This window comes from Callospermophilus lateralis, chromosome 14, assembly GCF_048772815.1.
Source record: "Callospermophilus lateralis isolate mCalLat2 chromosome 14, mCalLat2.hap1, whole genome shotgun sequence".
Taxonomy (NCBI): Eukaryota; Metazoa; Chordata; class Mammalia; order Rodentia; family Sciuridae; genus Callospermophilus; species Callospermophilus lateralis.
Window position 1 is genome coordinate 61,466,215 of NC_135318.1, and position 14,801 is coordinate 61,481,015.

Consider the following 14,801-nt stretch of genomic DNA (forward strand, 5'->3'; position numbering starts at 1 on the left):
CTGAACCCTTGATTTGATATATTATTTTTTTAATATTTATTTTATAGATGTAGTTGGACATAATACCTCTATTTCATTTATTTATTTTTATGTGGTGCTGGGGATTGAACCCAAGGCCCGGCCTGTGCAAGGAGAGCACTTTACCACTGAGCCAAAACCCCAACCCCTCACTTGATTTCTTAATGAACCCCTTTTCACATATAACTGATCAGCCAATCCCTGACTCTCCAGCTGGTTCATAATTGAAAGCTCCCAGACAGAGTCCCTGTTGGATATAGAAAATGACAAACTCCAAAATACTGTGGCATGGGAAGAGGGGGTAAAGGAAAAACCAGCATATTAATGGCATTGATCATTGCCCACTGCATTCTATGCCAGTGACAGAAAAATCCCTATAAAGGAAGCCAGAGCATTGATACTTCCACAAATAAATCTTTTCCCAGTAACACTACAATGAGACTCTGAAGGGAAAGAGTTGAACACTGAATGCTGACCACAGACCCTCCATTCTACTCCAAGTAAAAACATTGTAGAGTAAAAACACATTTTCAAATTCTCCCAAACCTGTTTCCGGAGTACTCATTAATTAAGTCACCTTTCTGTAACCTACATAAGCATTGATTCCCCGTTGGGCGCGTGGCTCATTTTCCACCTTCTGAGAAGTGGGTTCATCGAAGGCAGCACTCTGTTCCTGCATAAAAGCTGTGCTGATCCATGAAGTTTGTATCCAGCCTGGTCCTTTTGTGCTAACAGTCCCCAAACCTTGCAGGCTATGCTATACTTCAAGGAAAGATTACAGCAGATTCTTCTTTTGTCCTCACCCATTTCATTGAGGCTCCTCCCCTCCCCTCAGGCACCACATCTTAACAAGCTGAACTTGCTGCTCTCACTCAAGTTGTATCATGAGCCAAAAACAAATCAGTCAATATTTTTACTGATGCCAAATTCACTTATAACATAATTCATTCTAATATCCTAATCTGCAGGGAAAGAGGTTTTCTTCCTCAAGCAGGAATTCTTAATGCTAATTACATAAAAAATTTGCTTGAAGCTGCTCCTCTATTCCACAAGATGGCAGCGTTGCACGGTGAAGGACATCAGGCTGGCAAGGGATACATTTCCTTAGGAAATAATACAGGGGACTGGCTAGAGAAGCAGGCTATTCTCTCTTACCACCAACCTTAATTATCACAAGCCTCTATGTTCACAAATCTCCACTTTCTCCCTGAAGAAACTAAAGTCCTATTATCTTACCCTGATATGAGCTCCCTCCAATGATTCCTTAATAATTCACTAAACCTGTAATCTTCAGATTTACAGTATCTCCAACAAGTTCCTCAATCCTGAACCACTTGTCTCAAGGATAACCCCAATACCAATGTGAGACCACCCTCATTTCTGACACACCAAGCTAGGGAGACCTTCCTGCCACCAACTGGCAACTTGACTTCACCCACACATCCCCTGTAACAAAAACAAATAGCTCTTAGACTCCGTAGACACCTTTACTGCATAGGTCATAGGCTTTTCAGCCAATAATAAGAAGGCTTTTGCCATTGCAACATAATTTCCCAAGAAATAATTCCATGTTTTGATTTACCTTCAAGTCTCATATAGGCCCCCAAGTTACTTTGTTTATTACCCAAGAATTCGCTAAAGTTTAAATATAAAATGAAATTTCCACATTCCCTATCGTCTGCAGTCCTCAGGAAAGTTTGAAAGGACAATTATGTCCTTAAAGGCAACCTTAACCAAATTATCTAGAGATATTCCTTGGATTTGATTAAGCTCTTCACTTCGGCCCTTCATGGATCCAGAGACTGCCCCCAGATCCTCTTATGATCAGCCTCTTTAAACTTCTTTATGGGAGACCCCTTGTTCCCCCACCACCATTCAACCTCAACCACCTAGCATTCCTCAGGTGTGCCAAAACCCTCCTACATCACCTCAGGGATGCCCTCGGGAAATATGCCCACACTCATCTTCCAACCCCCAATCTTCAAACTCTCCAATAAAGCGACATAGACTGGTAACATGGATTTAAAAAACAAATCCAACAATATGCTGCCCCCAGGAGACACATCTGACTGGAAAAGACATACACAGGCTGAAGGAGAAAGGTTGGGAAAAAATATACCATGCACACGGTCCTCGCAAACAAGCAGGGGTGGCCATCCTCATATCGAACAAAATCGACTTCAAGACTAAGTTAATCCAAAGGGATAAGGAAGGGCATTATATACTGTTAAAAGGAACCATTCACCAAGAAGACATAACAATTATCAATATTTATGCACAAAATAATGGTGCTGCGACGTTCATAAAACAAATTCTCCTCAAGTTCAAGAATCAAATAGACCACAACACAATAATTATGGGTGACTTCAACACACCTCTCTCACCATTGGACAGATCCTCCAAACAAAATTTCAATAACAAAACTACAGATCTAAATAACATAATCAATAACCTAGACTTAACTGACATATATACAATATATCAACCATCATCCAGTGAATTTAATTGTTTCTCAGCAGCACATGGATCCTTCTCAAAAATAGACCATATATTATGCTATAGGGCAACCCTCAGTAAATACAAAGGGGTGGAGATAATACCATGAATTTTATCTGATCATAATGGAATGAAACTGGAAATCAATAATAAAAGAAGGATGGGAAAATCCTATATCACATGGAAAATAAACAATATGTTACTGAATGATCAAGGGGTCACAGAAGACATAAAGGAGGAAATCAAAAAATTCTTAGAGATAAATGAAAATACAGACACAACTTATTGGAATCTATGGGACACAATGAAAACAGTTTTAAGAGGGAAATTTATCGCATGGAGGTCATTCCTCAAAAAAAAAGAAAAACCAACAAATAAATGAGCTCACACTTCATCTCAAAGCCCTAGAAAAGGAAGAACAAAACAACAGCAAATGCAGCAGAAGGCAAGAAATAATTAAAATCAGAGCAGAAATCAACGAAATTGAAACAAAAGAAACTATTGAAAAAATTGACAAAACTAAAAGTTGGTTCTTCAAAAAAATAAACAATATTGACAGACCCTTAGCCATGCTAACGAAGAGAAGAAGAGAGAGAACTCAAATTACTAACATACGGGATGAAAAAGGCAATATCACAACAAATGCTACAGAAATAAAGAAGACAATTAGAAATTATTTTCAAAACCTATGTTCCAATAAAATAGAAGATAGTGAAGACATCTATAAATTGCTTAAGACATATGATTTTCCCAGACTGAGTCAGGAGGATGCCCACAATTTGAACAGACCAATATCAATGGATGAAATTGAAGAAGCAATCAAAAGACTACCCACCAAGAAAAGCACCGGACCGGATGGGTATACAGCGGAGTTTTACAAAACTTTTAAAGAAGAATTAATACCAATACTTTTCAAGTTATTTCAAGAAATAGAAAAAGAGGGAACTCTTCCAAATTCATTCTATGAGGCCAACATCACGTCGATTCTGAAACCAGACAAAGACACCTCAAAAAAAGAAAACTACAGACCAATATCCCTGATGAACCTAGATGCAAAAATCCTCAATAAAATTCTGGCGAATCGGACACAAAGGCACATCAAAAAAATTGTGCACCATGATCAAGTAGGATTCATCCCTGGGATGCAAGCATGGTTCGTTATACAGAAATCAATAAATGTTATTCACCACATCAATAGACTTAAAGATAAGAATCATATGATCATCTCGATAGACGCAGAAAAAGCAGTCGACAAAGTACAGCATCCCTTTATGTTCAAAACATTAGAAAAACTAGGGATAACAGGAAATTACCTTGACATTGTAAAAGCTATCTATGCTAAGCCTCAGGCTAGCATCATTCTGAATGGAGAAAATTTGAAGGCATTCCCTCTAAAATCTGGAACAAGACAGGAATGCCCTCTATCAACACTTCTATTCAAGATAGTTCTCGAAACACTGGCCAGAGCAATTAGACAGACGAAAGAAATTAAAGGCACAAAAATTGGAAAAGAAGAACTTAAATTATCACTATTTGCGGATGACATGATTTTATACCTAGAAGACACAAAAGGGTCTACAAAAAAATTACTAGAACTAATAAATGAATTCAGCAAAGTAGCAGGATATAAAATCAACACGCATAAATCAAAGGCATTCCTGTATATCAGCAACAAAACTTCTGAAATGGAAATGAGGAAAACCACTCCATTCACAATATCCTCAAAAAAAATAAAATACTTGGGAATCAACCTAACAAAAGAGGTGAAAGATTTATGCAATGAAAACTACAGAACCCTAAAGAGAAAAGTAGAAGAAGATCTTAGAAGATGGAAAAATATACCCTGTTCATGGATAGGCAGAACTAACATCATCAAAATGGCGATATTACCAAAAGTTCTCTATTGGTTTAATGCAATGCCAATCAAAATCCCAAAGGCATTGCTTGTAGAAATAGATAAAGCAATCATGAAATTCATATGGAAAAATAAAAGACCCAGAATAGCAAAAGCAATTCTAAGCAGGAAGTGCGAATCAGGCAGTATAGCGATACCGGATTTCAAACTATATTACAGAGCAATAGTAACAAAGACAGCACGGTACTGGTACCAAAACAGGCGGGTGGACCAATGGTACAGAATAGAGGACACAGAGACCAATCCACAAAGTCACAACTATCTTATATTTGATAAAGGGGCTAAAAACATGCAATGGAGGAAGGATAGCATCTTCAACAAATGGTGTTGGGAAAACTGGAAATCCATATGCAACAAAATGAAACTGAAACCCCTCCTCTCACCATGCACAAAAGTTAACTCAAAATGGATCAAAGACCTTGATATCAAATCAGAGAATATGCGTCTGATAGAAAAAAAAGTTGGCTACCATCTACATATAGTGGGGTCGGGCTCCAAATTCCTAAATAGGACACCCATAGCACAAGAGTTAATACCAAGAATCAACAAATGGGACTCACTTAAACTAAAAAGTTTTTTTAACAGCAAGAGAAACAATAAGAAAAGTAAATAGGGAGCCTACATCATGGGAACAAATATTTACTCCTCACAAGTCAGATAGAGCCCTAATATCCAGAATATACAAAGAACTCAAAAAATTAGACAATAAGATAACAAATAACCCAATCAACAAATGGGCCAAGGACCTGAACAGAAACTTCTCAGAGGAGGACATACAATCAATCAACAAGTACATGAAAAAATGCTCATCATCTCTAGCAGTCAGAGAAATGCAAATCAAAACCACCCTAAGATACCATCTCACTCCAGTAAGATTGGCAGCCATTATGAAATCAAACAACAACAAGTGCTGGCGAGGATGTGGGGAAAAGGGTTCTCTTGTACATTGGTGGTGGGGCTGCAAATTGGTGCGACCAATTTGGAAAGCAGTATGGAGATTCCTGGGAAAGCTGGGAATGGAACCACCATTTGACCCAGCTATTGCCCTTCTCGGACTATTCCCTGAAGACCTTAAAAGAGCGTATTACAGGGATACTGCCACATCGATGTTCATAGCAGCACAATTTACAATAGCTAGACTGTGGAACCAACCCAGATGCCCATCAATGGATGAATGGATTAAAAAAATGTGGCATCTATACACCATGGAGTATTACGCAGCACTAAAAAATGACAAAATCTTGGAATTTGCAGGGAAATGGATGGCACTAGAGCAGATTATGCTTAGTGAAGCTAGCCAATCCCTAAAAAACAAATACTAAATGACTTCTTTTATATAATGAGAGCAACTAAGAATAAAGCAGGGAGGAATAGCAGGAAGAAAAGATTAACATTAAACAGAGACATGAGGTGGTAGAGAAAGGAAGAGAAAAGGGGAATTGCATGGAAACGGAGGGAGACCCTCATTGTTATACTAAATTACATATAAGAGGTTGTAAGTGGAATGGGAAAATAAACAAGGTGAGAAATGAATTACAGTAGAAGGGGTAGAGAGAGAAGATGGGAGGGGACGGGAGGGGGGATAGTAGAGGATAGGAAAGGTAGCAGAATACAACAGTTACTAGTATGGTATTATGCAAAAATGTGGATGTGTAACCCATGTGATTCTGCAATCTGTACTTGGGGTAAAAAAGGGAGTTCATAACTCACTTGAAGCTAATGTATGCTAATGTATGAAATATGATATGTCAAGAGCTTTGTAGGGTTTTGAACAACCAATAAAAAATAAATAAATAAAAGTAAAGAGATGAGGAAAGATGTACAATGATAACATAGGTCAAAAGAAAGCAAGACCAGCTATATAAATTTCTGAGAGAGCTCACTCAAAAGCAAGGATATCTACTAGGAATACAGAAGGACATTACATGATGACAAGGAGATCAATACGCCAAGACATAACAATCCTTAATGTGAATGCACCTCACAATAGAACATTTGAATGCATCTGGCAAAAACTGACATAACTAAAAGAGACTAGATGAATCCATTATTAAAGCCAGGAACTAAAACACTGCTCTGTCAAAAACAGATAGATCTGTGGAAGAAAAATCAGCAAGGGTATAGTTGACCTGAATGGCATCATCAATCAACTAAACACATTTGATCTAAGTTTCCATCTTAGGAAAAGAGAAAAATAAGAGAATATTAAATTCGAAGTAAATAGAAGAAAAGAAATATTGAAAATTAAAGCAAAAACCAATGAAATTAAAAACAAAAGATCCATAGCAAAAAAACCCACAAGACCAAAACCCTATAAAATCAGTAAGCTCCTCCTAAGAAAAAAAAGAGAAAACACAAACTCTTAATATTATAAATTTGAAAAGGTGTCTCCACAGATCCCATGGATTTCAAAAGGTAATAAAAGGATATTATGAACAAATGTATGCCAAAAAAAAATGCCCATAAATTTGATAACCCAGATGAAATGGACACATTTCTTTAAAGGCACAATCTGCCAAAACTAACATAAAAAGAATTAGACTATTTAAATAGACCTATTAAAGAAATTGAATCAATATTAATAACCTTCCAAAATAAAATAACCTAGATTGGTTCACTGATAAATTCTACCAAAAATATAAGGAAAAAGTTATACTAATTCTCTACCATCTCTTTCAGAAGAAAGAAGCAGAGGAAATAATTTCTAACTCATTCTTATGAAGCCAGAAGTCCCCTAATACCAAGACCAGGCAAAGGCATAATATAAAAACTGCACAACAATATATCTCCTGAACACAGATGCAAAGATCCTCAAAACACAGTTAATAAATCAGATCCAACAAATGTGTTAAGAGCACTTATATCCCATAACTGGTATTGACTCAATGTTTGTATCCTCTAAAGTGTATATGTTGAAATCCTCCCCCTGCCAAAATTAAAATTGTTATAAGGTCATATTTCCAAAAGCAAGCTATAGATTCATTGAAATCCTTTTCAAAATACACACGATATTTTTCACATAACTACAAAAAACAATCCTAAATTCATATAAAAGAACAAAAGACCTAGACTATCAAAGCCATCCTGAGCAAAAAGAGCATTGCTGGAGGCATATACTTCAATTTCAAATTATACCGCAGAGCCATAATAACAAGAACAGCATGGTATGGGCATAAAAACAGATGCATAGTCCAATAGAACAGAATAGAAGACACAGAGACAAACCCACATAGTTATTGACTCAGGTGCCAGAAACATACACTGGAAAAAATGACAGCCTCTTTAATAAATGATGCTGAGAAAACTTGATAACCTTTGATAGACGAATGGAACTCACTCCTTATCTCTCACCCTCTGTAAAACTCAGAATGGATGGAAGACTTACTTAGAAATTTGCAACTGTTAAAAGAAAAAGGAGGGAAAACACCTCAACATATAGGTACAGGTAGACTTCCTGAATAAGACCCCTATAGCTCAGGAAATCAGAGCAAGAATCAATAAATGGTACAGCACTGAATTTAAAAACTTATGTGCAAAAAAGGAAATAACTAACAGGGTCAAGAGACAATATACACAATGGAAGAAAATCTTTGCCAACTACTGTTCTGGCAGAAGATTCATATCCAGAATATATAAAGAACTCAAAAAAGTCAATATTAAAAAGCAGATAACCCAATCAATCAATTGGCAAACTAACTCAACACACTTCTCAAATGAAGTAGAAATGGCCAACAAACATATATATATATATATATATATATATATATATATATATATATATATATATATATATGTGTGTGTGTGTGTGTGTGTGTGTGTGTGTGTGTGTGTGTGTGTGTGTATAAAGCTTAACATCTTTAGCAATCAGGGAAATGCAAATCAAGACTACGTTTTGATTTTATCTCACTTCATCTCACTCGAGTTAAAATGGCAATCACCAAGAATACAAATAACAGTAAATGAAGTGATACACTGTTGGTGGGAATATAAATTAGTAAAGCCACTATGGAAATAAATATGGACTATCCTCAGAAAGCTAAAAATAGAAGTGCTATGTGAACCAACTATACCATTTTTGGTATTTATCTAAAAGAATTCAAGTCATCATATTTAAAAATACATGCATGTCCATGCTTATCACAGCACAATTCACAATACCCATGCTATGGAATCAGTCTAGTGTGTGTCAACAGAAGAATGGGTTAAAAAAATGTGATATATAGAGTCTTGTTCACCTGCAGTGAATAATGAAATCATGTCATTTTCAGAAAATGATGGAACTGGAGACCATGATTTTGAGTGAAATAAATTAGACTTAGAAAGAAAAAAAAAAAGCTACAGAGAAAGGAGGCAGATTACATTCAGGGGTAAACCAATAAGGTTAACAACGGATTTCTCATCACAGACGCAGAAAGCGAGAAGATCCTGGAATAATATATTGCAAACACTGAAAGACAATGGATGCCAACCAAGAATTCTGTATCCAGCAAAATTAAGCTTCAGGTACGATATCGAAATAAAAATCTTTCATGATAAACAAAAGCTAAAAGAATTTGCAGTCAGAAAACCAGCATTGCAAAGTGTCTTCAGCAAAACGCTACACAAGGAAGAAATGAAAAACAACAACCAAAATTATCAGTGGGAAGAGCCTCGGTAACAACAGAGGACAGCGGGGAAAGCTAATCATGGAGAAACAAACTAAATTAAAAAAAAAAGATAAATAATTAAACATGGCTGGCAGTACAAACCATATATCAATAGTAACTCTAAACGTTAATGGCTTAACCTCACCAATAAAGCGACATAGGCTGGTAACATGGATTACAAAAACAAACCCAACAATATGTTGCCTCCAGGAGACACATCTGATTGGAAAAGACATACACAGGCTGAAGGTGAAAGGGTGGGAAAAATATACCACGCACACGGTCCTCGAAAGCAAGCAGGGGTAACCATCCTCATATCGAATAAAATCAACTTCAAGACTAAGTTAATCAAAAGGGATAAGGAAGGACATTATATACTGTTAAAAGGAACGATTCACAAACAAGACATTACAATTATCAATATTTATGCACCAAATAATGGTGCTGCAACGTTCATAAAACAAATTCTCCTCAAGTTCAAGAATCAAATAGACCACAACATAATAATTATGGGTGACTTCAACACACCTCTCTCACCATTGGACAAATCCTCCAAACAAAAGTTGAATAAAGAGACTATAAAGCTCAATATCGCAATCAATGACCTAGACTTAACTGACATATATAGAATATATCAACCATCATCAAGTGGATATACTTTTTTCTCAGCAGCACATGGATCCTTCTCAAAAATAGACCATATATTATGCCATAGGGCAACACTCAGTAAATATAAAGGGGTGGAGATAATACCATGTATTTTATCTGATCAGAATGGAATGAAACTGGAAATCAATGATAAAAGAAGGAAGGAAAAATCCTACATCACATGGAAAATGAACAATATGTTACTGAATGATCAAGGGGTCACAGAAGACATAAAGGAGGAAATCAAAAAATTCTTAGAGTTAAATGAAAATACAGATACAACATATAGGAATCTATGGGACACAATGAGAGCAGTTTTAAGAGGGAAATTCATCGCCTGGAGGTCACTCCTCAAAAAAAGGAAAAACCAACAAATAAATGAGCTCACACTTCATCTCAAAGCCCTAGAAAAGGAAGAGCAAAACAACAGCAAATGTAGCAGAAGGCAAGAAATAATTAAAATCAGAGCGGAAATCAATGAAATTGAAACAAAAGAAACTATTGAAAAAATTGACAAAACTAAAATTTGGTTCTACAAAAAAATAAATAAGATCAACAGACCCTTAGCCATGCTAACGAAGAGAAGAAGAGAGAGAACTCAAATTACTAACATACAGGATGAAAAAGGCAAGATCACAACAGATGCTACAGAAATACAGAAGACAATTAGAAATTATTTTGAAAACCTATATTACAATAAAATAGCAGAGAGTGAAGACATCGATAAATTTCTTAAATCCTATGATTTGCCCAGACTGAGTCAGGAGGATACACACAATTTGAACACACCAATACCAATGGATGAGATTGAAGAAGCATTCAAAAGACTACCAACCAAGAAAAGCCCAGGACCGGATGGGTATACAGCGGAGTTTTACAAAACCTTTAAAGAAGAATTAATACCAATACTTTTCGAGTTATTTCAGGAAATAGAAAAAGAGGGAGCTTTGCCAAATTCATTCTATGAGGCCAACATCACGCTGATTCCGAAACCCGACAAAGACACCTCAAAGAAAGAAAACTACAGACCAATATCTCTGATGAACCTAGATGCAAAAATCCTCAGTAAAATTCGGGTGAATCAGAATCAAAGGCACATCAAGAAAATTGTGCACCATGATCAAGTAGGATTCATCCCTGGGATACAAGCATGGTTCGTTATACGGAAATCAATAAATGTTATTCACCACATCAATAGACTTAAAGATAAGAACCATATGATCATCTCAATAGACGCAGAAAAAGCAGTTGACAAAGTACAGCATCCCTTTATGTTCAAAACATTAGAAAAACTAGGGATAACAGGAACTCTCCTCGACATTGTAAAAGCTATCTATGCTAAGCCTCAGGCTAGCCTCATTCTGAATGGAGAAAAATTGAAGGCATTCCCTCTAAAATCAGGAACAAGACAGGGATGCCCTCTATCACCACTTCTATCCAATATAGTTCTAGAAACACTGGCCAGAGCAATTAGACAGACAAAAGAAATTAAAGGCATAAAAATAAAAAAAGAAGAACTTAAATTATCACTGTTTGCGGATGACATGATTCTATACCTAGGAGACCCAAAAGGGTCTACAAAAAAACTACTAGAACTAATAAATGAATTCAGCAAAGTGGCAGGATACAAAATCAACATGCAGAAATCGAAATCATTTCTGTATATCAGCGACAAAACTTCTGAATCGGAAATGAGGAAAAACACTCCATTCACAATATCCTGAAAAAAAATAAAATACTTGGGAATCAACCTAACAAAAGAGGTGAAAGACTTATACAATGAAAACTACAGAACCCTAAAGAGAGAAATAGAAGAAGATCTTAGAAGATGGAAAAATATACCCTGTTCATGGATAGGCAGAACTAACATCATCAAAATGGCGATATTACCAAAAGTTCTCTATAGATTTAATGCAATGCCAATCAAAATCCCAAAGGCATTGCTTGTAGAAATAGATAAAGCAATCATGAAATTCATATGGAAAAATAAAAGACCCAGAATAGCAAAAGCAATTCTAAGCAGGAAGTGTGAATCAGGAGGTATAGCGAAACCAGATTTCAAACTATATTACACAGCAATTGTAACACAAACAGCATGGTACTGGTACCAAAACAGGCGGGTGGAACAATGGTACAGAATACAGGACACAGAGACTAATCCACAAAGCTACAACTATCTTATATTTGATAAAGGAGCTAAAAGCATGCAATGGAGGAAGGATAGCATCTTCGACAAATGGTGTTCGGAAAACTGGAAATCCATATGCAACAAAATGAAACTGAATCCCCTCCTCTCACCATGCACAAAAGTTAATTCAAAGTGGATCAAGGAATTAGATATCAAATCAGAGACTCTGCGTCTCATAAAAGAAAAAGTTGGCTCCGATCTACATATTGTGGGGTCGGGCTCCAAATTCCTTAATAGGACACCCATAGCACAAGAGTTAATAACAAGAATCAACAAATGGCACTTACTTAAACTGAAAAGTTTTTTCTCAGCAAGAGAAACAATAAGAGAGGTAAATAGGGAGACTACATCATGGGAACAAATTTTTACTCCTCACACTTCAGATAGGGCTCTAATATCCAGAGTATATAAAGAACTCAAAAAATTAGACAATAATATAACAAATAACCCAATCAATAAATGGGCCAAGGACCTGAACAGACACTTCTCAGAGGAGGACATACAATCAATCAACAAGTACATGAAAAAATGCTCACCATCTTTAGCAGTCAGACAAATGCAAATCAAAACCACCCTAAGATACCATCTCACTCCAGTAAGATTGGCAGCCATTATGAAGTCAAAAAACAATAAGTGCTGGCGAGGATGTGGGGAAAAGTGTACTCTGGAACATTGCTGGTGAAACTGCAAACTGGTGCTGCCAATTAAGCAGTATTGAGATTCCTGGGAAAGCTGGGAATGGAGACACCATTTGACCTAGCCATTGCCCTTTTCGGTCTATTCCCTGAAGACCTTAAAAGAGCATACTACAGAGATACTGCCACATCGATGTTCATAGCAGCACAATTCACAATTGCTAGACTGTGGAACCAACACAGATGCCCTTCAATAGATGAATGGATAAAAAAAATGTGGCATTTATACACCATGGAGTAGTACGCAGCACTAAAAAATGACAAAATCATGGAATTTGCAGGGAAATGGATGGCATTAGAGCAGATTATGCTTAGTGAAGCTAGCCAAATCCTAAAAACAAATACCAAATGTCTTCTTTGATATAATGAGAGCAACTAAGAACAGAGCAGGGAGAAAGAGCATGAAGAAAAGATTAACATTAATCAGGGATGAGAGGTGGGAGGGAAAGGGAGATACAAGGGAAATTGCATGGAAATGGAAGGAGACCCTCAGGGGTATACAAACCTACATACAAGAGAAAGTGAGGGGAAACGGAAAAAATATATAAGGGGGAGAAATGAATTACAGTAGAGGGGGCAGAGAGAGAAGGGGGGGAGGGGGATAGTAGATGATAGGAAAGGCAGCAGAATACAACAGACACAAATATGGCAATATGTAAATCAATGGATGTGTAACTGATGTGATTCTGCAATCTTTAAACGGGGTAAAAAAGGGAGTTCATATCCCACTTGAATCAAAGTGTGAAATATGATATATCAAGAACTAGGTAATGTTTTGAACAACCAACAATAAAAAAATAAAAATAAAAAAATAATATAAATAAAAATAAAAGGGGCTGGGGATGTGATGTAATGGGAAAGTGTCCCTGGTTTAAATTCCAAGGACCCGTCCCCCCAGCAAAAAAAAAAAACAAATTAATCGCCTCTTTTATTAACACAAAATGAGACCTCAATGAGTTGACACGTTTCTAATAAAAAGTTAAAATTTAAAAGTCCATGTTAACCTCTCTTTTCTTTATGTTATCCATACTTTTTTATATTCTCTTAATGTTCTAACTATTCTCCTGGCTTTCCACCCAAGCATGCAAGACAAAGAATGTGAGAAGCCCAAGATTCTATAGTGGCTGTTTGCATGGGGGAGGAAGTCACAGTAACTGCCACACAGGATCCTCTTACATAAGAAGAGAGAAAGGATCCTCAGTGCCTCCCACATATGAAAGAGGCTGATGGCAGAAAGTCTACATGACCCAGGAGCTGTCCTCAGGAAATTATAAGTTAAAGGAGTACAACAATATTCCAGAGTGGGAAACTTTACCTCAGCTAGGTCTTCCACCTCTCTAGAGTTGCTGCTATTCTTCAGAAAAGAACAAAGAATCAACTCACAGAGAAGAAGACCCCTGCTTCTGGAAGTCAAAAGAAAGTAATATCAATGTGTATAAGAATGCAGACTCAAGGCTTGTCCATGAAAAAATGTCTACAATAAAGAGGGGTGGGGGAAGGAGAGCAGAAGAGAGTTACCAGTCTAACCTGGCCCAGCCCAGGCCAAAGAAAGTAGGGATCAATAGAAACTAAAGAGGATCTTGCGCCACATCATTCCAGAAAGAATGCACTCAAGGAACTTCCCCCTAGGGCTGGGATTGTGGCTCAGTGGTAAAATGTTAGCCTAGCATATGTGAGGCACAGGACTTGACCCATGCATAAAATAAAAGTATTGGGTCCATCTACAGCTAAAAAAACCCAAACAAACTAACAAAAAAAACCCATTTTAACCCCTTTCTGAATCCTTGAATACTGCAGTAACTTTACTAATCCAATCTAATTCTGTGTTCCAGAACCACTAGACTTGCTCAACCTAAGTGTCTCTTTCTTCCATCTCCAGGGATATTAACTGCATATGTTAATAGAGCAATGTATCACTATTACCTCTTACACTGTGAAACATCATTTATAACATATTCATAATATTTTAATGAACATTTAACACGAACACGGAGATGATATCCCTAACACAAGAGCCTGGGGGAGGGGAGTCATGGGGTGAGCCCATTATGTCCCTCTTGCAGGGCTGCACCTACCAGAACTGAGTCATTTAGCTTCTATTATAACTTTCCTGTCACTTTCTCCACCCAATCAACTCTCTTGTCATTTTCCCCACCCAATCCCACCTTCTCCTTGGGAGTCTGACCACCCTATTG